The 22,983-nt window shown below is 43.0% G+C and overlaps 1 protein-coding gene across 1 annotated transcript in view; it reads left to right on the top strand.

Moving 5' to 3' along the window:
• Positions 1-1,435: 1,435 nt before the first annotated feature.
• TRAK1 (trafficking kinesin protein 1) overlaps positions 1,436-22,983 on the top strand; it is a 128,181-nt gene continuing 106,633 nt past the window's right edge. The window contains exon 1 of the mRNA XM_061464473.1: positions 1,436-1,638. The gene's annotated coding sequence lies outside the window, so the exon portion shown is untranslated. The remainder of the gene's footprint in view (positions 1,639-22,983) is intronic.

The raw sequence follows: 22,983 nt of genomic DNA, 5'->3' as shown, positions 1-22,983 counted from the left end.
GGCAGAAAACTGACAAAGGGAAGAATATAATTAGTTCTGTTAGCACTCAGTATTACTGAGTCACCCACTGAGGAATCCTAAGCAGCAGAGCCAGCCCCTGGGAAGGCCAGGAGTTGGGGAAGCAGCCTGCTCCTTTGGCTGCAGCAAAGATTTAGGCTGACTCCCATGCCCCATCCAACTGTACCCTGACTCACTTCCAGGGGATCTGCCCTCAAGACACGCCTGTTGGTGGTGCCTGTCAAGCCTCTGTTCTTGCAACGTTTCTCCTCTCCATCACCCAAGTGGGATTCTCTTTGTTTGCATCTGTGAAGGGCTGGAGCGTTTCTTTTTATGGGTTATTGAGAGTCTAACCCTGAATCCATTTGCACCTGCTCGAGGTCAGCACACATCCCAGGCTTCTCACCAGTGCGGCTGCCACTTTTTTCTTACCAGCTTTAACCTTGGACACAATTCTTCCCTTGCCGGTAAACAACAATCAAACCCTCCTCCACTAAATAGTTCTGTGAGCCACAAGAAACAAGAAGTCATGGTTTCCTCTGTGGGTCGTTTGTTTCTTTGTTTTTGGGTGGCTGCTTTATGATTAGATTTATTAAGAATCTAGACTGAAGCTTTTCTCCGTGAGTGGGACATAAATAACAAATCTTTTCCTTAGCGGATTTTATGTCTAATGTATCTCGCATTCATACTGCAACTTTCCTCCTCAGAAGGGCACAGGCAAGATTCCTCTCCTTCGTTCTTCTACCAGATCGAAGAAACACGTATTTTGAACGTCTGTATTTCACCGGGACCCTCTCCCCTATTCTCGTGTCGGTAGTTTTGTCCACCAGCGTCCCTGCAGCCTGCCTGCGTGCTCGGCCGGGGTTTTGTTCCAGCCCTTTTGCCCCGCTCAGGCAGGCAGCGCTCCCACCTGCACCGCGGGAACTCCACGAGCAGGTCGCCGTGGCAGCGTGCCGGCTGTACCAGCCCTGTCATTCACAGCCGGGCCCAGGTGGCCACAACCAACCCGAACGCTTGCAGGAGCCGCAGCCCCTTCTCCGGCACACGAACGGCTGCGCGGACCTCGGCCGCGGCAGGGGGCCGGTTGCTGGGCGACGCGCGGCCCCTCCCCGCAGCAGGGCTGGGCCATGAGGTAATGGCCGCCGGGGGCGGGGGGAGCGCTGCGAACGCCGCGGTGCTCGCCAGCGGCGCTCCCCTTCCTGCTGCCCCGCCGGGGGCGGGCGGTGTCCGCGGCCCCCTGTGTGTCTGCCCCCCCCCGCTCCGCCCCGCCTTGAGAGCAGGCCCCGTCGACCGGCTCGGCCCGGCCCAGCCGAGGAGAGCAGCCGCCGGCCGTCCCACGTGTTTTGCCGCCCGGCAGGAGGGGGTTGGCAGCGTGCCCCGGGCGCTGTTTGGGAGCTGGAGCGGCGGGGAGGCCGTGGAGGAGGGCACATGAGGCGCCGGCAGGAGGAGAGGGAAGCAGCAGCCAGCCGGCCACAGCAGCCCCTGCGCTCTGCCCGCTCGGTGCGGGCCGAGGGAGAGCCGTGAGGGAGCCACCAGCCCGGAGGTGGCCGCCGCCGGCAGCGAAGCTCCCCCGGCCCGCCGGGGCGCCGCCGCCCCCCGTGCCCCGTTGGCGGCGGGCGTGACTGGGGAGCCCGGAGCGGGGTGAGTATGTCCGGTTGGCGGGCTTCGGGTTCGGCAGCGGCCCGGGAGGGGGAGACTGGAGAACGCGAGACCCACTCTAGCACCCGGCGCCGGGGGTTCTGCGTCCGCTCCCTCAGGTGAAGGAGAGGGTGAGAACGGCGGGGATCTGGCCGCTGGCAGCCGCGGCGTTGCGGTGGCGAGGCCTGCGAAACGGAGCGCCGAGCAAGGTGCAGCGACTCCTTCTCGGGCCCCCGCGGTCCTATGGCAGCGGAGCGACCTTCACAGCCGCGGCCCGCCCCGCATCTCTGCTGCCCGCGGTCCTTTGTCCCTTCCGCCCCCTTTAAGGAGAGAGGCGGTTGGGTGTAACTGGTCGCCGAAGGTCAAGAACCGCTTACAAATTTTGGCCTCTGAATTATTTACAGGTAAATTGCTGCTGTTGTCAGTTAGAGGTAGTTTTCATAGCCATTGAGAAGGGACATACAAACCCTAACTTGGCTTCTTCAATGTCGGGGATTATGGATAGCTTTTGGTAACATACCTCTGTTTAAAATGACTAAAATATTTCATTATGCTTTTTAGCAAGTTTGATATCTTGGCATCTGCTTTGGTTTGCAGCTGACAGTTTTGGACTTCATGTTTAGACAAGCTTATTTTCAGGTAAAATTAGGGAGGAAGTATCTCTTAAAGGCTGGGAGCCCAAGGTTCTTGTCTCCCGCAGCCTGAGCAAGGGAGAACATCTCCTGTGTGGATGCTTCTCTCTCTCTTGCAATCTCTAACCTTATTTGAACCTTTTAGTCCACAGAGATTAAATTGTGGGTGGAATGGTTTTTGCAATCAGGATAGCAGCAACTAAAAAATGAGCTGAAACAAAACCAAACTAAGCAACCCTTACAATGACCAGTTTGCTGTTTGTGCATGTTTTACTGCTGTAAAACTGCTCCTGCACTGCTACTGTTCCAGCCCAGGAACCATATTCGCAGAGCTGTGCCTTCTCTGAGGCTTGAATTGAGCCAGAACAATGTGATGAAAACAGATAAGGAAATCTTTTAGAGACACATAAGAAAATTGTATTAAGACATGATTCTAGCTGTTACTTGCCTGTTTTTCAATGAGCATCATTAGAAGGGAGGAAAACCAGAAGCGTAAAAATCTGAATGGAAGACAGGAGTTTTCAGCGTTTAATGTGAGCTGGTGAGTGAAGTGCAGATCAGCTGGCTGTATGTGTGCAGAGAATTTAAATGTCTATTGAAGTTAAACAAAAGTTTCTAACAGTTGCATGAATGAACTCCCACTTGCTAGTGCATTTAACTGCACGGTGGGTGATAGTAGAAATAACTACCATCTCTGGATGTAGTGCAGAAAAACCCTCTAACCAAACAAACATATTCAGTTCATAACTGAATTTAGTGCCTGTTGTAGAGAGCACTGGGTAATCTCTCCACACCAGATGCTGAGGAAGCATCAATGTCATTAGGCACATAAATTTACATACGTGGTGTTCCATGTTTGGTATGTGCGTGTGTAAAATCTCAGTGAAATACGAAGTTATTGCTGCAGCCTCTGAGCATCTGACTGGTTTAATCCAGAGTCCTGACTAATGGAGCAGTACCAGCATGTGACCTGCAAGTTTTGCCATGTATATTAATGGATGTTAACTTGGCGCTCTGTCAGTCTGTGGAATGCAGTTGGAAGTTGGTGGGAATAAGTGAACTTGCATGTAGCAGAGAGCAAGATCAGATTGAAAAGATTTGCCTGGAACTGTTTGGAACTCCTGTTGTTCCTCTCTGCTGCAGCTCACACCTGAGCAACTTGCTGCTGCACATGTTCTATCTCCTGTAACATTACCAGCTGCTATTGTAGAATTAATTTAATCTTTCCATGTCCTCTTAGGATTTTCTTTGGAGTTTTGAAATATTCTAGTCAGTGTATTTCAGGATAAAAGAACAAGATTAATATTATAGACATCAGTGCAGGTTAAATATTTTTGTTTTAAATGTGCCCTTGATCACTACTTTCTTACTGTTGTCACTGTATAATGCCAAAAAGGAAAGGTGCTGGAACTTGCCACTGCGTCTGCTGTGACAGACAGTAAGCTGAATGCAAGATACTATTTTTTCTAATAGCTCAGTAGAAGGAATTCTCACAGTCAGTGCTATAGAGGCGGCATCTACAATATCGAAAGGCAAGAAGTTAACACCAAACCTTTCACCCTTCTGAAAGCTGTATGTGTTTTTCTTCTTAACAATTTCCTATGCCGCTTAAAACTGTCCTTGGGAGGGGGGAGATAGTAAGGGAGAAGGCAGTGTATGCATTCCATATGATTGAAATCTGTTTCTTTCCAAAGTCTTTCAGATAATTTTCTGTGATTTCCAGAATTGGGGTGGTTTAGTGCTCCTGCAAGTAGTAGCATTTGTAGAACAGTTTGCTTTGTGTTGTCCTGATGTTGTATGTTGTGAGTGGTGCTCAAGTCAAGGTTGGTGGAGTTTGCAGGTAGTGATGTGTTTTCTGTTTGAAACTCTGAAACAGATCCTTTTCCCTCTGCCCAGTAATGACTGGTGTTTGCAGAAACGGGCACCTCCTCCGGTAGCCCCCAGTATTAGGCTGGGTACTTTATCAGTGTAACTTTTTGAATAACACTATTTTAATTCTCACAAAACTCACTTGATTCAACGTGCCACTTATTGCCCATACTTCCATATTAATGCAAGAGCAGACAGACCACTATGATATGAGAAATCCTGACAGCTGTGGAATACGGAATTAGGAACTGTGGTTTAGCCTATTGGTCAAAGAACTATTGTTGATAGGTAGGCTATTAGAAAGGGTTTTGTTTTCCTTTTGAACTAATCCTTTTTTCCACATCTGCATGGCAGTTCTGTCTCTGTAGGAAGCTTAGTGATGCCACCAAGATCAAGATTAAAGAAAAAATACACTTAAATTGTGTGTAAAATGACCAAAGGCATACTGGCATCTTTCTGTGTGATGGTCGCATTGTTCCTTGTTTCTGCTGTGAACAGGATTGCCACTCATGTGTTGCGTAAAGGCTGTTAAAAGGAATAGATTCCAGTAGTGGATGCACACAAAGTGGCTTTCAGGGTCATCATAAAAACATAGTAAGAGAAACACTTTCTGCTCACTAAATGACAGCTATTGCATGCCAGTTGTAGGTAGCTCACTTAATGTACAAAGCTTTGTAACGCTCAGACTGTACAGTTGATTTGTAATTTACAATGCCTTTGCCGTGAAGGTATGTTTGAGTCATTAAAACTTTGTGGGCAATGCCATTGCCTGATTGGAATGCTGCACTTGTATGGGGGGTTCAATTCTGTGGATTTGCTTGTGGGATCAGTGCTATGGAAGAGAGAAAATTCTGGAGAATTAACTTCCTGTTAACGTGAGCTTTCCATGCTACCAGTTGGGGTCTGATTCAAAGCCTTCCTGCTTGCTCTGTGGTTTGACTGAGATAGCTGTGTGAATTTATGAGCGCTCTTATTTTACTTTGTAGTGAATAATGTGATGTGTCCTAAATAAATTTCAGGAGTTCCCTTCTAATGCTCTTTGTTTAAAACTGTCCTTTATTTGAACTTTCTCTTTTTATTGGAGCCTATTGATTACAGTGCAAAAAGTTACGCTGTAAAGTCCTCCTGCTTATGGTTGTCCAGCTAAGAGGCTTATTGATGGCACACACAGATTAGCTCCGAGATAATTCTTAGATTCAATTATGTTGGCAGATTTGTTTAGTTAAATTGGTTAGTGACTGCACTGGAGTCAATTCTTTGTGTTACGTTACAGCTTCTCTGGACAGGATTCTCACCTTGCAGTCCATTAGATGCTGTAAACCCAAATGATGCTGCTGCTTTTTAACTGTCCTATTTCCTTCTGTGCATGTTCTGGCTGTCTTTTTTTAGTATGCTGATGGATTGATACGTATTAGAGCCCTGCTGGTTTTGCTTGTGTCTGTAGCAGAAGTTCAGGACAGTGTAACAGTCAGAGTAATAGAAAAAAGGAAGGAAATAAGAGCTTGGTTTGAAAGGTCTTGCAGAGCTTCATTGTTGACTTATTTTGACATCAGACCAGGATGTTGCCCAGCAAAGCAAATTTTCCCCTGGCTGTGGATTCTCTCTTCTATGCCCTTCCGTATTACGATGCTGGGAAACAACTCCATGACTTAGCTGAGAACTGGTTTTAAGGTTAATTTTCAGTCAGATTGTCTGTCCTCTGGGCAGCTGAGCAGTGAGGCAAAGGAAGCAAAAGTGGCTGAGGCTTTGTGTCAGGAGGGAAAGTCTTCACTGAGCATAAGCTGATTTTGAAACTGCTGCCCTCTAAGCTCTGACATAACCACCACCAGTTGTGTGTTTGTAGGTGAGATGTTAATGCCGAGGCTGACAGTAACCTGCTACATATTTGAATGCTTACGGAATATTCTTGACTCCCAGCACCTGTATGAACAGAAGAGAGACATACCGAGTAGTTGATGTTCTTAGGACATGCATAGATGTTATCCTTTATGATACAGAATGGGAATATACTTAAGAATAAATTAGAATATTTTCGCTAACCTTTGCTTCAGTCTGCATTTCCGAGTGTTCTTTCCTAAGCAAGATAGATACCCACAAGTTATAATTGGTGAATAATGCAGTCCTCAAAACTTAATGTGTAAGCCAGTATGATTTTAGATTTATAAAGTAATATGAAGTAACCTTAGGGGAGGGGAAACCCCCAAACCCATCCTTTTTTCCTTCTGCCTTCTTCATTTAGTTGTTTTTTATAGCAGACTCCTTTGGAAAAGCTTTCCCTTTTAAAACTCTTACAAAATCAGCAGGCCTTTCTTTCCCTTAGGTTTTGTAACATCAGCAGGTAGATGTTTTTCTTCACAGACTGTAAGACCAGAAAGAACAACTAGGTGATCTAGTTATGTGGTGAGCTTATGGCTCTGTCATGGCATGCTTTGATCTGAGTTTAGACTTCTGTATGTGTTTTTAATCAGTCTGGACAAAACGATCCAGGTATTTTTCATTAAATGTTGATTTTCTTATATGATGTGTTCTGAAGGGTTTGGAAAGTAGAAGTGAGAGTTTTTATTAAGACAGTCACTTCTTTTTTTTTTCCCCCTACTGGTTTTAATTTATGAATCTCTTATAACTTTGCAGGAGGTCTGCGAATACTTTTTAAGTCTTAATGTGTAGTAGAGCATGGAAAAGTTATTTCCTCAGCTTGTTTTTGCAGAACCTGAAAGGAAATTGGTGAACACGAGGATGAAAATGACAGGCACAGAGGGAAAGAGCAAGGAAGAGAAATACAAAGTGAATAAGAGTTTGTAATTTTGGGATTTTGAAATCAGTGTGTTGTAAAAGAACAGAGTTGACTTCATGGTCCTGTGTAAAGATAGGAGGTCCGTGGAAAATGCGCCACATTATGTTTGGTGGGTTGCAGCATGATTGAGGTTGGAAGGAATTTCTGGTCATTACCTGGTCCAGCCCCTTTGCTCACAGAGGGGCACACAGAACTGGTTGCCCAGCTCCATGTCCAGATGGTTTTTGAGTATCTCCAGGGATGGAGACTCCACCAGCTCCGTGGGCAACCTGTGCCAGTGCTTGGTCACCCTCACAGTGGAAAAGTTTTCTGATGTTCAGCAATAACCTCCTGTATTTCAGTTGGTGTCCATCACCTCTGGTCTTGGCACCACTGGAAAGAGTCTGGCTCCATCCTCTGTGCAGTGTCCCTTCAGGTACCTGTGCCCACTGATGAGATCCCCCAAGCCATTCCTTCTCCTGGCTGAACAGTCCCAGCTCTCTCAGCCTCTCATAGGAGAAATGCTCTGGTCTCACTTCACTGTGTTAGAGGTCCATTGCTGTGCTCTCTCCAGTATGTCCATGTCTGTCTTATACTGGAGGGCCCATAAATGGACCTGGTACCCCACATGCAGCCTCACCAGTGCTGAGCAAAGGGGAAGGATCACCTCTCATGTAGTGTACCACCTGTCTTACAGCTGTCAAAGGAAAAGCCTAAGAACTCTGCCCCCCTGCTCTGCTATGTAGTAATTCCAATACTTGAAACAAAACATGGGAAAAGTGCTTGTCATTAGTTTTCAGTGAAGTTTAAAATAATAGTTAGTTGGCTTGTCCTGTCTTTTAATAGAAACCAGAGGTTAGGAAAATGTTCATACTATGGAAACATTTATAGCCTAGAGGGGAAGAATGAAAACTGGATATATTGAAAGAGTTATGTGCACCTCTTTGAGGAGGTTAGTTGATCACTGGAAACTGGAACCATTCAGTGCACTTCTATATTGTATGTTCACATAAAATCTCCTTTTTAAAGGCAGATGCTGGTAATGTCATGTTGGACTTCAATTTCATGCAAGTCAGGACTCTGCATGAATTACAGTCTGAGAGCACCCAAAATTTGGTGTCCTAGGGGGTACTGGAGTGTGATTTTGTTTAAGGAGAGGGGTACTTAAACAACATTGATGTCTGCTGCTTGTGGGAAATGGAGACTGTTACACTTACTGTCCTCTTTAAAATGTGTATAAGTGGAGCTTGTGTAACTAACAACGTTGCCTGGTTTCGCCAGTGCACACTTGCATGCTTTGCAAGAGGCTCAGTCCACTCTGCAGGAAGCAGAAACCTGGCAGTTAAGATCCATGGAAGTCTGTTGTACCTGTAAAATGAGCAAAACTTTGACACTGGAGCAGTGTCAAAGCCCTTAGACTGTCCTTTCAACCTGTCTGTGGTGGATTTTCTTTCTCTGCAGCTGTGACTGATCATCCTCACTGTATTTCTGAGGAGGTATGCGCTGTTGATGTAAAGTGATGAGGAGAAAATCAATCTTTCTGGCAATATGGTTTCTTATTATAAACTTTTACCTGCAGTTACAAATCGCAGTGCCTTCAGAAAGGAATGGTAGACTTCTCTTTTGTTGTGGCAATACTACTGTGATGATCACTTCTGGGAAGTTATGGGGGGGAGAAGGGAATATCAGTGTTTACCAAAAACATCACCACCTTAGAGGCTTTGGAATTCTGCAGACCTGTGGGTGTGAAGGTCACTGCAAGATCAGTGCTTTATGGCTGCGTTTCCTCAGGGTTATGTCATCTTGTCCAGGGTAGATAAGGATGTTGTTTGACCCGCTGGCTTGTGTGTGACCTGAGCACCACAGATTTCTCATACAAAGCAATCTTGAACTGAAAGTGCTGCTTCTGATGGTCTGAAATGCTTATAACCTTGGATTATATTTGTATTTGTTCCCTAAACTTTTACTCCATAATGGCTTTCTCAAAAAATCTTGTTTGCAAGACATCCAGTGCCTTAGAATGAAAAGTCTGAGAAAGGTTAGATACTGCATTTACCTGGCAGAATACAATCTGGTCCCAAAGTCCAAAGTGCTCTCAGCTGTCATGCTGTTGGATGTATGTTATCATTTTTTCTGAGGAAAGCACTGATTTTTCCATGCCATTCACTTGTACTTCTTTTATTTACTACATGTGATGTAATTTAGGAACTGTTGTACCTCAGGCACATGCAACTTCCTTAAATACTTTGCCTTTTTGCGTTGAAAAAGCTACAAACCAGTCAAGGTACATTTCATAGAATCACAGAATCAACCAGGTTGGAAAAGACCTTTAAGATCCTCAAGTCCAACTGTTCCCCATCACTGCCAAGGCCACCACTAACCCATGGCACTAAGAGCCTCGCCTATATGGTTTGTGAACACTTCCAGGGATGGTGACTCCACCACTGCAGGCTATTCCAAGCACATCCAAGGCACAGCACCATCTCACTTTACTCACTGAATGACTGTTCTAGGTAAGTCAGTCTCGGAGCTTCTTGAGCCTGCCTTACTGACCTCCCTGCTCCAAGAGTGAACACTGCACCAATTTTGTAGTATTTATCAGCTTTGAGGGGATACCTGCTGTACGTTGGTATAAAGGAAGAAAATGGAAGGATTTGTTATTCATGTGCCCTTCTACTGTTAAGCTGCATAGGAGGTAAGAGAGGGGGGAAATGTTTTCTCACTTTAAATGTCTGGATAGGAATCTTTTTCTGTGTTGTTCATGGGGAAAAAAGAAAAGAGAGAGAGAGATTTAGTTCAAGTGCTCATGCACTGCTTCTGGTATGGGATGCAGTGGCCCAGCTCTGAGAGCTGATCTATCTGAAAAGTACTTAATGCCCCCTCTCTGTTCTCTGCTGTCCTACTTCCCCCATCCTCTTGGCTTAGCATTTCAACCAGGTTGCATTCCTGATGACACCGACATGGAGTGGTATAAGCACCAGTGTCTCTGTGAGGAAAAAGGAGCAATGGGAATATATGGCTTCAGGGTAAGTGTGTGGTGGTATGAGGGTGTGCTTTCAGGACAGCCTACACGAGTTAGTATTATCTAGAGCTGTCTGGGAAAGCGTGTGCCTGAAAGCTGTGCTTGTGCAGCCACAGTTAGCCTGGTCTCAGTTTGAAATCTGTGGTGGGAGGAGTCCTGCCTTGTCACTGGCTCTGTGTTGTATTGCTTTGCCTACAGATCTTTCATGCTGACTGTTGCCCTATGTGGAAATTAGCCAGGGAGGCAAATGGGAAAAATGTGTTTTGGAAAGTTGGATTTATTTCATTGGGTTTGGGTTTTTTGCCAGCTTGTGTTTCTCTAGGAGTTAGATGACTGCTGGGGACAGCACAAAGGCAGGAGTGTGCAGGCAAGGTCAGTTAGTATTTAGTTTGCTTTAGGTGTGTAACACCGCTTCCTGTATTTATCGTGTGCATTAAGTGATACAGCTCGCTTTAAAAATGAGAGTTATCAGACTTGTCGTTTGCTAGTTATGTGGTGGTTGGTTTGTTTATTTATGTGTTAATAAAGCAGCAGGCATAATTTTAGTAACCTTGCTTTGCAGAATTGTATGGGGAAGATGGAATACTCTGTCCTGTTTCTGTTATCCAAGAGATGGTAAATTAGCACTGATTACCTTGTCAAGAAGGCTGAGAGGAAATTCCTAAATGCTCCTAGCATCAAGCCTATTGTTTTGATCCTGTGACCAGCGGGGATAACTTGAAGATAAAGACATGATATAATAATCTAATAGTGAGGTAGGAGAAATGACTAAGAGGAAAAAGGAGGGGCTGCCTAGTCAGGAAAATAATCAGGTTATAACATGACTTGTTAGGGCAGACATAGCACCATGTTCTCTTTTCTTTGTTCCTCAGACCTTTCTCTGGAGAAGATTAGATAAACAGTTGTTACAGTGTAGGCATTAAAGATCTTTTGAATTATTTATTTAGTAAACTCAGATGAGCTATAGAATACTTGCTTCAAACTCCAGAAGTTGGGAAGGTAAAATTCAAGTGCTTCAGCCTGCTCTGCCTCTGATGTGAATCACAAAACTGGTAATTAATTTATTTTCTGAATGGAAATTGGTGGTTCCTGAGTGCCCTGATTTCTAACTGGAAACCGTTGTTTGTTTTGTGATACAAAACTTAAAACACAGCTGTGTGGCAACTTGGAACTGAGTGTATGTGAAGCTGAAGAATAGACTTTGGGAGGGACTGTTTTGGACACTGCATTGCTCAATGGCATTGTCAGTTATAGCACTGGAGAAGTAGAAGGATTTTGAAGTCTGGGGAACTCAGAATATTAGGGCATTGGATGTTCTTATAGGGCACTGAAGACATTTGCAAGCATTTATGAATTGTGACATTTTGGCCAATCTTCTCTACTTTTTTCTCCTTGTTTTTGTTTGGTTTTTTATTTATTAACCGTACTGCTTCTCTGCGTTTGGTTTGTTTGTCAAGTGGTCCAGATGTTCCTTTATCTGCTCCGTAAGCGAAGGTAAGATTCAACTTATTAAAAGAAAAATGAAATAATTATTTTATATTTTTTTCTAAATATCTTTTCAGAAAAGATACCAAGAAGTTGCTGTCCAGAAAAACTTATGCTGCATGCCAGATACACAGGAACATATATATATGTGTGTGTATATATATGAAATATACCATATATATACACCATATATATTATATATATATATAAAAAAGAAACCTCAGAGATGGCTGTGGTGATGGCTGATGGCTTTTATAGTATACATAGTATACTCCATATGTATGCCACAAACATACGTACCTATATATATATATAGGGTTTATTTTTAATATATAAAAAAAATATGTATTTTATATATAATAAACCTCAGAGATGGCTGTGGTAATGGCTGATGGCTTTTATAGTGTGTGTATATATGTATATAAAAAATGTGCCCTATATATATATGTATGTATGTAAATATATGCCAAATACATATAACATAAACCCCAGAGATGGCTATGGTGCCCAGAAGTTCTGTTGCCTTACTGTATTCCATGTCTAACAAAAACTTCATAAAGTGCCTGTTAAAACTGATGTGAAAAGAAGAAAAAAGGTATTTCTGAGCCTCTTGGAGGCTGGATTTTAATAGGAGTTGGAACCTGATAGTTCTACATATAAATGTATGTCAGTTATGAGAAGCAGAATGTGGCCCTGTAACTTAGGAATGGTTTCCTTGAGTCAAGTGCAAATCGTGAGGTTGTGGCTTGCTGATTTTAAAGGTTTAGTTGGCTTTTTGTCTGGAGGATTACCTTTGGTCTTTGGGGAAATAATTGCAGGAGCCAGCAAAATGAGCCTAGATTCAGCACAATTTATCTTTTACACTCTAGAGCAGCAAAACCAGGCTTGAATCACGGTGGTTGAATGGGTTGTTAACTTGATCCTTTTGTATGAAAGTCACCTTTAGTTAGCATGCCTGAACTGAAGAAGGTGGAGAAGGAGAAATTGATATAGTGATAGATTGGGTGGATGTGTTTTGGGGCAGAGGGAGTAGTATTTGGAAGGATCCATCCATTCCAAGACATGTTTGGTCCAGAAAGGATAGTATTTTGTCTTGAGAGCCTGTATTGACTTCTGGGCCCAAATTGCTTCTGTTGGATACAGTGGTACATCTGACTGAGTGTAGTTAGTATATACAGATATAGTTATATACAGAATATAGTTAGTATATACAGTTATAGTTATACACAGAATATAGCTAGTATATACAGATATATACAGAATATAGCTAGTATATACAGATATAGTTATATACAGAATATAGTTAGTATATACAGTACCTCAGCTGTGGAGGTAGAAGAGTCTGGAATCCTTGACACCTCAAATACGTCTCTGAATTACAGAGTGTGCTGCAATATATGGACCGTGTCAAAATGTCAGCAGCTGCTTCCACATTTGCAGTGCTGACAATATGACCTTCAGGTTAAGAGTTCTCTGCTGACCTGATCTTTGCCCAAAGTATGTTTGTTTTACTATTTAGGAAGCTCTTTTAAGTTGTGTACTTATAAATGACCACAAAGCAAATTAAAGCATGAAACAACTCCATCTTCTGCGCTTGCAAAGGGCTCTTTTAATACTTGGGCACTTTCCACTTTCTCATTGCGCCCTGGGGTATCATACTGTGTGATAAAGTACGTGTGCAGCTTAAATAAGAAGGCATGAAGGAAGCAAATGTATTTCCTGGCCACGCTGACACTGTCTTTGGCCCGGTTCCCATCTACATGTAGAAGGGTGGGTTTGCAAATGGGGGAGTTTGCTTGGGAGATGGTGTAAACAGGAGAGCAAAGTTAGCCTGTTAACCTGCCTCAGCTCAGTGTTGGTAAATGCAGCTGAGCATAGTAGTGCTGTCTTGGGTGTTTTGTCCCAGTTTTGCCTCTTGACTATAGAACATGCCCAACTCAAAAATCAGTACAGTAATACAAATGCACCGTCCACTTCTGTTAACTCTTGCTTTGGTAGTCATTCAAGATGGGGATAGCAACTGGCACAAGATTCAGACGTAGCGAAATAGCTGATTGTTCCATGGTATGTGCTACCCTTTGAGCTAAGTTTAGCCAAGTGACTTTCACTGGAGCCTGTCACCTCTTTATATAAAGTGTTCAGCTGGTGTGAATCAAACTGTAACTCTGAATATTAAGGTAAGAAACTGTCTCATTACCCAAGCTTAGTTGTGGTTTGGAAGGCCTCTAAGCTACTCTATAACTGCGTATGTCCATGATCTGATGATTATGAGCTTTGTGATCAGTTTATAGTGTTAAAACAGCTTCCCCAATCTTCTGCAGACTGTGTTGCAGCAGTACTGTCAGAGGCATATTTCCAGAAAGATGGGAATCAAGCCAAGCAGGAATTATTGCAGGCTATGGTAACTGTGTCTATCAATGACTGTTATACAATGTTTGCATTGTGTCTGTCTTTGTTGTCTGATGTACTCATTTGTTTTGCACCCCAGCCTGTAGTTTCCTGAATAGCAAAGTACAAGTTCTGTCAGGACAGCTGCTTAATAAGGCACATGTTGAAACCGTCAGGAAGTGAAAACTCTTTTCTGGATAAATTATAAAGCGCTGAGAGGAAGGACATGGTTATGCAGATGGTCTAGAAAGCATGCAGGGTAAGATTCCTGGCCTTTTCCCATTGATAGCTTGATCTTGTAAGTAAAGTAATGCTGACACTTGTAAAATGTATGCAGGTACTGTTGGACAGAATGGAATAGTGCAACTGCAGTGCAGATGGCTAGGGTCTGTCTCTCTGAAGTGTGGAAGTACTAACGTGCCTAACTAACAAGAAGCACCCCTTGTCTCTATGTGTTTTCTGTCACATGGCACTTGGAGGAACATAACAGCACATGGCACCAGCAGGAAAGGGGCAAAGGAGTGTGGGCCTGTAGCAAGTGAGAGTACAGAACCTGGAGGCAGCAGTAGTTATGTGCCCACTCTTGAGCCAGCAGTTGTGAGCTGAGTTACGAAGGAGAAATTTGTTTAGCTCTGCAGGTTATTTTGCCTCTGAGATTATCCTTGTCCTGTGAACAGTGAGAGTTGAAGGGTATCAGATTTGTAGTTACTGTCTGTGTTACACAAGCAGCAGCAGCACAGCAACAGAAGACTTCTTTAATGTGTCTGATGTCAAATTTATTTTTAAGAAGTGGTGTAATTCATGGTTGGTGCCAGCCCAGATCTTTGCCACGGTCCACACTTGTGACACAGCTGTTGCTGCCAGTGCATATGAGCTCCCCAGTTGCAGTTTAAAGCGGGGAAGAAGTGGGTTTGCCTTACTTACAGTCAGAAATCAGCCTTCTGTAGGCAATTGTGTTGTACAGTTTCTGGTATTAAGGAGTAATAATCAAACTGATGTTGTTTGAGGCTGTATCTGTTCTTTCTATAGATGCTGTTTTGCTGCAGGTTTTTGTTTCTTCTTTGACCAAGTTTTTGCTGATGTTTAGTTTTTGGTTGAAAAGGTGGGACAGTTTGCTTTGTTTCTTAAAATACACCTTTTTCACAGTGAAGGCAGAAATAAGAGCATGGGTGTAGTTCAACAGCCTAATTGTGATGTATGATGATACTATAGGTCTGAGGAGAAGTTACAGGTCAGATAGAGGGTTAGCAGATGCATAACTGTCACATGTCAGATATGGTAACTCTGATGCATAACTATCACAGCCAGATTACTGTAACTGGGTTGATCTCGTGTATTGGTCTTTCTCAGACGTCAGTGCCTTTATATAAAACTAAAAAGTAACTTGCTCTGTATTTTCTCTTCTTTCTTCCCTTTGTTGTTCAGTGATGTGGTGCAAATTAAGAAAGATTATCCGCTAAATGACTCTATTTTGAAGTGGTCCAACATTGTTGAACAGTGTGGGAATTCACAGAGTGTTTCCTTCAACTGCTTTTGGGGGTTCGTCCCTTCTCTCCTCCCTCATGGGAAACGAGGATGAAAACATTCTTTGATGAGGATGTTAGTGTCACATGTTGGCGTTGTAGAGAACAGACTAAATGGGTTGTTCTTGGAATTTGAAGCTCGGTATTAAGTCTCTTGTTACTGTAGCTACCGCGATTTGCTGAAGTAGCCACCCTTCGTGCTTTGCCAGTGACTGAACTGGGCTGTGGAATGCTTGCTTCTCCTGTGTGCTAGAGGGGGTCAGTTACTGCATCAGGTCTGGCACATTCAGGGTGCACCTGCACGTGTTATGTTAAATAATAAACTGAGCTCATGCCTGTGGACTGCTGGAAGTTACCTGCGGTTTTGTGTAGATGAAGAAGAGGACAGAGGGTGGATTGAAACTCTTGGGCACCCCACCTCCCCCTCTTTCTCCCTTCCCTCCCCCAAACATTGCTTTCTTTGTTCCCACCTTCACAGAGTCCATCATACTGTTTTGCTGGCCACATCCTTAGAGCATGGAAGGTAACAGATGTTTCTCTAAAACATGTGTGATAAATTCATGTTAATGCCCAATGCTGACTCGGTGTGAGGCAAAACAGTTCCATTTCCAGAGTTCCTTGCTTATCTGCCTTTTTTTTTTTCCCTCTTTGAAATAAAGGCTTTCTCCTTTATAAACCAGCTTTTTAACATCTTTAAAAGCAAGCAACTAAAAATGTCCATATGTAAACTAAATGGTTCAGAATGGAAGATAGTCCATGAATTTAGTGGGGGGAGAAAACCAAACCACCAGCTCTGTAGTACAGTTAAGTGCAGTTAAAGCGTTTTCTGTTTCTAACCCTGGATCACTGAGACTTGCAGTTATTTTTATGAGTAGCTTCATTTTATGGACCAGGCAGTGCTCTGCTAATCTGGAATTTGATGAAAGGAGCACAGGGAAATCCTGTGGAACCAGTGACTTAAACTGCTTGAAATGTAAGCATTTCAGCTTGCCTTCTGCATTGGTTCCTTAGTGAAATGCAAATCGAGTTGAGAATGAATGGAGGGTGTCCAAGCTTGGAGTGTTCCTGCTCATTGCCTGGGTTGGGGGCCAGAGTCAGGAGCGGTCACATGAGCCTGTGCTGAGATCATTAGACTGGGGACACCAGCTGTGCTATTATTAGGGGGTTTAAAGTCTGTGGCAGATGTTCTTAGGCTCTCTTCCAGCCCCCACATATGGTGCAGTAGAGTACATGGAAAAAGAAACGTCTGACTAATTGTTTTTCCATGCATCAAACAGATTTTGCTTTTTTATTGGGTTTCTTTTCTTCCATGCAACTGGACAAGACAGTTTTTGTTACCCTGCATATATCGAAAACCAATTGGAACTGTTTGAAACAGAAGAATGAAAAAAGCGATCATACAATAATAAATACAAGTGCTGTTCTTGGAAAGTAGGACCTGGGGGGATAGCCAGGACTCAAGTGCATAGGTGCATGTGTTCTGCCATTCATGTAATTGTTTTCTTTGGCACTGCTATTTAGACAGGGCCCTTGTATTACTTTTTGTGTGTGTATATACTATAAAGCTGCTCCTGCAGAGATTTTGAATGTATTACACGAGATGTGATGCACACGGGGTGAAGAGGTATTAACAACAGTGATAAGAAGTATTTGTGTTCACAGATTCTAATTATGCTAGTATAGCATACAGCCCAGAGAAAAGCATGGCTTTTTCTTACTCTTTTCCTACTACAACAGAAAGAATGTGTGTCTTGTTTTGAAAGTCTTTTGTGTCCCCTCTGGAAATCAGTTAGCCAGTTTAAATATCCTCAAAATACAAATCACAAGCTGCTTGGTCTTCTATGGACTTCTGATACGCCCTGTGTTGTACAAAATGCAGAAGGGAGTTATCTACTGGGAGGATGCAGGACTGACTAAATGGCAGACCAAAGGTACATGAGGAGCTGAAGAATGGGAACTATTTATAATAGGTAACAAATACATCTGTGTATGGGTTTTTTAACCATGTAAGCCTGTTGTGATGAAGCAGAACAGCAAAAGTTCAACAGTTCCCTGTGCATCATCATTTTCTTTCTGTCATTAAAATGTGTGGTGTTTTTTTAACAGAAACCAGCTGAGATGCTACATGAGTTGGCCTGTGTTAAGCACAAAGGGAAGAAGAGGCAACACTTGATAAGGTTTTATTTTTGTATGTCCATCTCTTAACCTCCCAGCTCTCATTGGACAGATCTCTCATACAGAGCTTTTTAGTATGATTAAAGAGAACAGTACCCTAGATAAATAGTCTAACATAGAGTTCTTGTTGGCGCCGTCATACTTTTCCCATCCGTTTTCTCTGTGTATGTTCCTTCCTGGATGTTACAGGTACAGACCATACAATTGATCAGAAAATCTGAATGCTCATTCTCTGCGTTGTTTCTGACACTGAAAAAGCAACATTGGTGACCTCAAGGAGTATTTTTCTTCTATTTAAGTCAGTGAACTGGCATTCTGTTTGAGTGCTAGGACCTACTTGTTGGTGAGTATTTCTGACAAGAGCTACATCTGTAAATCTAGTATGAATGTGATTCTCTTTTGATATGCCTGTCGCCAGACTGTTAACCTTTCTCCTTTATAGTAACAGTGTTGTTTTAAACCATTGGAGACTGAAATAGTTCTTCTGGCTGTTCCCACAATATGGTAGGAATGACTGAGTACCTCCATATACTGCAGTGCGGAGAGCCGTTGGATGTGACCCCAGAAGTCTTTGGTGGCTCGTGAAGATGAGTGCTGTTCTACAGCTTACACCCGAGAGTACTGCTGTATGCTGCACTGAGAGTCAGCTGGCCTGTGTGCTGAAACCTGAGTGTTGGTTACTCAGGTTGATAGCAGTGAGAAATCAATTGCTGTTTGAATGAGATTGTGACACTCCACACAGTCACATAGCTCTTATGAAAAGAACATTGTTTCCTGTGTTACTGAGGTTACAGTGCAGGACTGTAAATATAAGAGGATTAGTCATAGTGTGTTTGCATTAAGCCTGACTGCTTAATGAAAAGGATTTTTTTTCCTGAAGATTATTTTGTTGGCAAAACTGAGAAAATTGGGATCTTGGTGATCTCCAAGGGATTGTTCTGAAGGCTTGGAGCATGCAAAGTTCTAACGCTCAGAACATGTAACTGTGCTGTCTGTGTGATTGCAGGAGACTGTGGTAAATGTGTTTGTGTTGTTATGCTTGGCTTCATAGGTGGCAGTCCGTGTTTGACTAGAATGCAGTATTTATATAGCTTCTTAAAATATCAGCAGCTTTCTAACTGGAGAATAATTGCTTGGATTAAAGTGGCTCAGTCTTAAGCCCTGGTCAGCCCCCTGTGAAGTTAAGTAGCATGTCCAATTTTGTGTGCATGAGGTGGGAGGAGAGAAGATTGGTTATCAACATGTTTCAGAGATGTATTTTCCCCTCCTGAGGATGTGTTAGAGGATGCAGTTGTACTTGTTAAATCTGAACTTCAACATTCTCTGCAGCTGCAGTAATGCCATTGGTGATGCTGGTTCACATACTTCTTTTGGCAGAGAACGCTTTCATGCAGTGAGTTCAAGCTAAGCAGTTGCCAGTTGTGTTTTAATTTCTCTGTAACTCTAGAATGCTTTAGACATGGAGCTTCTCACATGGGTGCATATCTTTGTGGGTAAATGGATCAACCCTTGACAGATGAAAGTCTCCTCCTCGCACTGAACATGCGTTCTAAATCTCTCCTGTGAGAATGTACAGGAGCCTATTTCACTCCCTTAATCAATATATTGTGCACAGTGTGGGAAATGCCATGTTAGGGGTATGTGTGTATTTGTTTTGTGAGGGTTCTTTTTGCGAATTGATAGGTTGACAGGTTAATGCACACCCCTATTCCTTGGGTGTATCAAGCATGAGCATGATTTGTTTAAATTATTAATATTATTTTTATTGTCCACCCCTCCCACATTTTTGGCATTTCTTTTAGTTGCCTTCTTGCAGAACTGAGCGTGTTGCTACTTTGGGTCAGTAGCAAAAAGAGAAACTTACTTGTGTTCTAACTAAGTGAAGCTCTGAAGAAGCAGATCTCCTACTCTCTTTTCCTCCTCCTAATTTAAAATTAGATCTGCTAGCCCAACAGGAAGGGGCTTACATTTCATGCTCGTTTTCCAACTGCCAATAGGAGCATGTAGTCATGCTGAACAAAGCAGCAGCATTCCTGGATCCTTTTAATGATGTATTCAGAACTCCAGTGCCTCCTGATTAAATGAGTACAGTGAATGTATTCACAACTAACAAGAGCAGGCTCATTAAACAGCAGTAAGTTAACTGTCCTATTCTCTTCTTGCAATCCAGTTCATAATTAAATGATGCCACAGCTGAATACAGCACTGGGCTGTCAGATGGAGAGGTTTGATGCTTTGTGTGGTTAGATAGGATTGTTGGAGTGTGAGGCATTTAGCTTAGCTTGCCTCACTGATAGGGGTACTTGTCTGGGTGGGGACTTACGTCTTTGAGTCCAAACCAACCAAAAAGTTTAAACTGAAGCAGTTAGCCAAAATGTTAATTTAGAGTTTGTAGCTTGCAGTGTCATACGCTACTGCATTCTACTGTTGCTGTTGTATAAATCCAAAGTAGCACAGCTTTACTAACTGGAATTCCTAGACTGTAACTGAGGGCAGAGTTGGCCCCTTGGTTGACTTGACTGCTGCATAAATTCAGTCTCACAGTCCTGATGGTTTGGTGGTGCCATTTTTAGAAATGAAGAGATCAGTTTAGTGTGTTGGACTGGCAGATGCAAGCTGAAGAAAGGGCTGTGCTGCCTAGAGACATACGGAGCTTGTTGGAATTGTCTTTGGTGGTGTTAAAATACAAGTAGCAACTTGAGCGTTCATGTAAGTTATCTACCCCAAAAGGATGCTTCAGTTTTTTTTGTGGAGTCATGGGTGAAAGCATAAATATTGAACACTCTATTTGCTTTTAACCTGATGTCTGTTCTGAAATGTTTTGGATTTAATAGTTGCAAGCATTAGTTAATAATGAGATTTGGAGGCAGAGGGAATTTGGGCCTGAAGGAGGGATAGCAAGTACACGCTTCCTGCTTTTCTTCTGCCAACCTCCTGACACAGTTCTGGGGGCTTTTAGCATAATCAGGATGACACCAAGTGTTTAAAACCACCTGACAGTCTATTCAGTTTGTGCTGTCTGTCTGTCTTTAAAGTGATTTCAGATAAAAGCCATACAGTCCTGGTACCTGTTAGCCATCTGGAACAGCCGGCTACCACATGGAGAGAAGCACATGTACCGTGTGTCTGCTGCAGCTTGCTGCCTGTGCCTGCCTCTGGTCCCAGCCCCTGGGTTAGGCTATCAAACATGTGCTGAATTCTCTAATAAATCATTAAAGTTTCCTTTTTAACTCTTCTCCTTAACCGCCGTTTTCAGTCAGATACACTGAGTAAGCATCATTGCTTGTCTTCTGTCCTTTCACATTAATACTGGATGGTAAAGTTCCTTCTAAATGTAAGTTTACTGCTTTGTTTGTGCTGGTGTATCTTGTAAAACCTAAGCATGAATTGTTTCCTGTAGTTCAAAGCAAAAAAAAACCCTTGCACCCTCCACAGTAGGAAGAACTTGTTCTTTCCAGCATTGAATGAGAAGATTGACCCACAGTGGTTGATTCAAGTGGGAAACCACTTGTTTGCTTGGGGACTCATGGAGACACACTCACAGTTACTAGTGTCTTGGGTAGTGTGGGGACTATTTGGGGAATAAGCTGCTTTTGTTTTATTTCTGAGATTGAATTGCTTTTAACTTGTTTTTAGTACAAGACCACAAATGTGCATTAGATAAGGAGGGAAGTGGAAACAGTTCCTGTGTACAATGCTCAGTCCTGGTTTTGCAAGATTTTCAGTATTTCTAAATGAATTCTGAAATTTGTCTGTATTGTGGCTGATAGCTTTCTTATAGTACCCGAATAACTTATTTTAGACTTCTGATATTAAGGCAGTCGACTACTCTGCCTATTTGCTCAGCACATAATCTGTAGTTTAATAACGGTGCCCGAGTATCTGCAAAGCTGAGACACATTCCAAATGCTCTGGTTCTGAAGAGTAATTTCTCCTGCCTACGTGCAGTCTTTTCAGAGAAGCTGCAGGGGAAGGATTTTGGATTGAACACATATTTGCTTGTGTGGGTGTGAAAGGGGGGTGTAGGGGTATTCTTCCCTGGAAAAATGCTCCACAGTTTTCTCTGTAACCTTTCTTGGCCCATCAGTTTGGATCTTTACACCCACTGTGCCTAATAACAGTTACTACAAAAGATAAAGTTACCTTGTATTAGTAAAGCAGCATTAGTTACTAGCACAGACAAGCTACTCCCTTCCTTCAGCCTCTATTTAGCTTATTTTTAAAGACAGTGACCTTTTTCCTTCCTCACTACCAAGTTAAGATGGTAGTGAAAGTTAGATTACAAACTTGTCAAATAAAATGGTTTAGAAACATTGAGTTGAAATGCATTGCAGGTCAAGGAAATCAAGACATGTTGTGCTTTGCATGTAGGCTTATTGTGAGGGTCAGGTTTTTGGGGGGGTTGGTTGGGTGTGGGTTCTTTTTTTCCCCATAGCAAATGGACTGTCAAAGAATAGAAGTGCCAGACAGCAGACTTCAGTTACTTCAAATACCTCTGCAGTACCACCATGAAGCAGACAATGGAGAGTGGATGATGTAGCTCATACAACACTGGACTGATCCTTCTGTAGTGCCATGATGTATTGCGGGTAGGTAGGTAGGAGACATCCAGTTAATCCCTTGAAGTTTTGGAGATTGTACAGTATCAGTAAGGTGACTCTTCGTAAATACCTAAGCAACCTGATCTAGCTGCAGATGTCCCTGCTCCTTGCCCAGGGGGGGTTGGACTAGATGAGCTTTGAAGTTCCCTTCCAACCCAGACTATTCTATGATCTGTGTTTAAATAGCACCAACTAATTGCTTGTTGCTTATAAAGATCCTGCATCTATTTTACAAAATCTGTTTTACACCTGCATGTCCAGACCTGTCAGTTGTTGTCCTCCCTTTTTGTCTTCCCATCCTCCAGCGGTTCATTGCACTTCTGCAACAGTTTAGTCTCCCTGCATGTACTGCAAGTATCTTGAGTAAAATTTGGGATTTCTGTGTGCCTCCTGGTTTTATAGACATGTGTGTGTGATCATTCAGGAATGATTTACCTAGGTACTGCTCCACAGAGGGTCTTGATGGAAACTGCTTTTTCCCTGTTAAACTTGGATGAAGCGTTGGTGTTTCCTTTATTTAACCACAAATCCATTATTGAAATTGGAATGGAGTTGAATGCCTTGAAAGTCTGAGGTGTTCTTGTCTGGCAATTCACATCCATAGAATCATAGAACTGTTAGGGTTGGAAAGGACCTTAAGATCATCCAGTTCCAACCCCCTGCCATGGGCAGGGATACCTCGCACTAAACCATCTCACCCAAGGCTCTGTCCAGCCTGGCCTTGAACACTGCCAGGGATGGAGCATTCACAACTTCCCTGAGCAAACCCATTCCAGTGCCTCACCACCCTTATAGTAAAGAACTTCCTCCCTATATCCAATCTAAACTTCCCTTGTTTCAGTTTGAACCCATCACCCCTTGTCCTGTCACTATAGTCCCT

Source organism: Pezoporus flaviventris, unplaced genomic scaffold, assembly GCF_033815535.1.
Source record: "Pezoporus flaviventris isolate CSIRO_AGI_PZ_B2104156 unplaced genomic scaffold, CSIRO_AGI_Pfla_v1 ptg000037l, whole genome shotgun sequence".
Lineage (NCBI taxonomy): Eukaryota > Metazoa > Chordata > Aves > Psittaciformes > Psittacidae > Pezoporus > Pezoporus flaviventris.
Note: the sequence above shows the minus strand (reverse complement) of the source record. Positions and strands in the feature narration are given on the sequence as shown.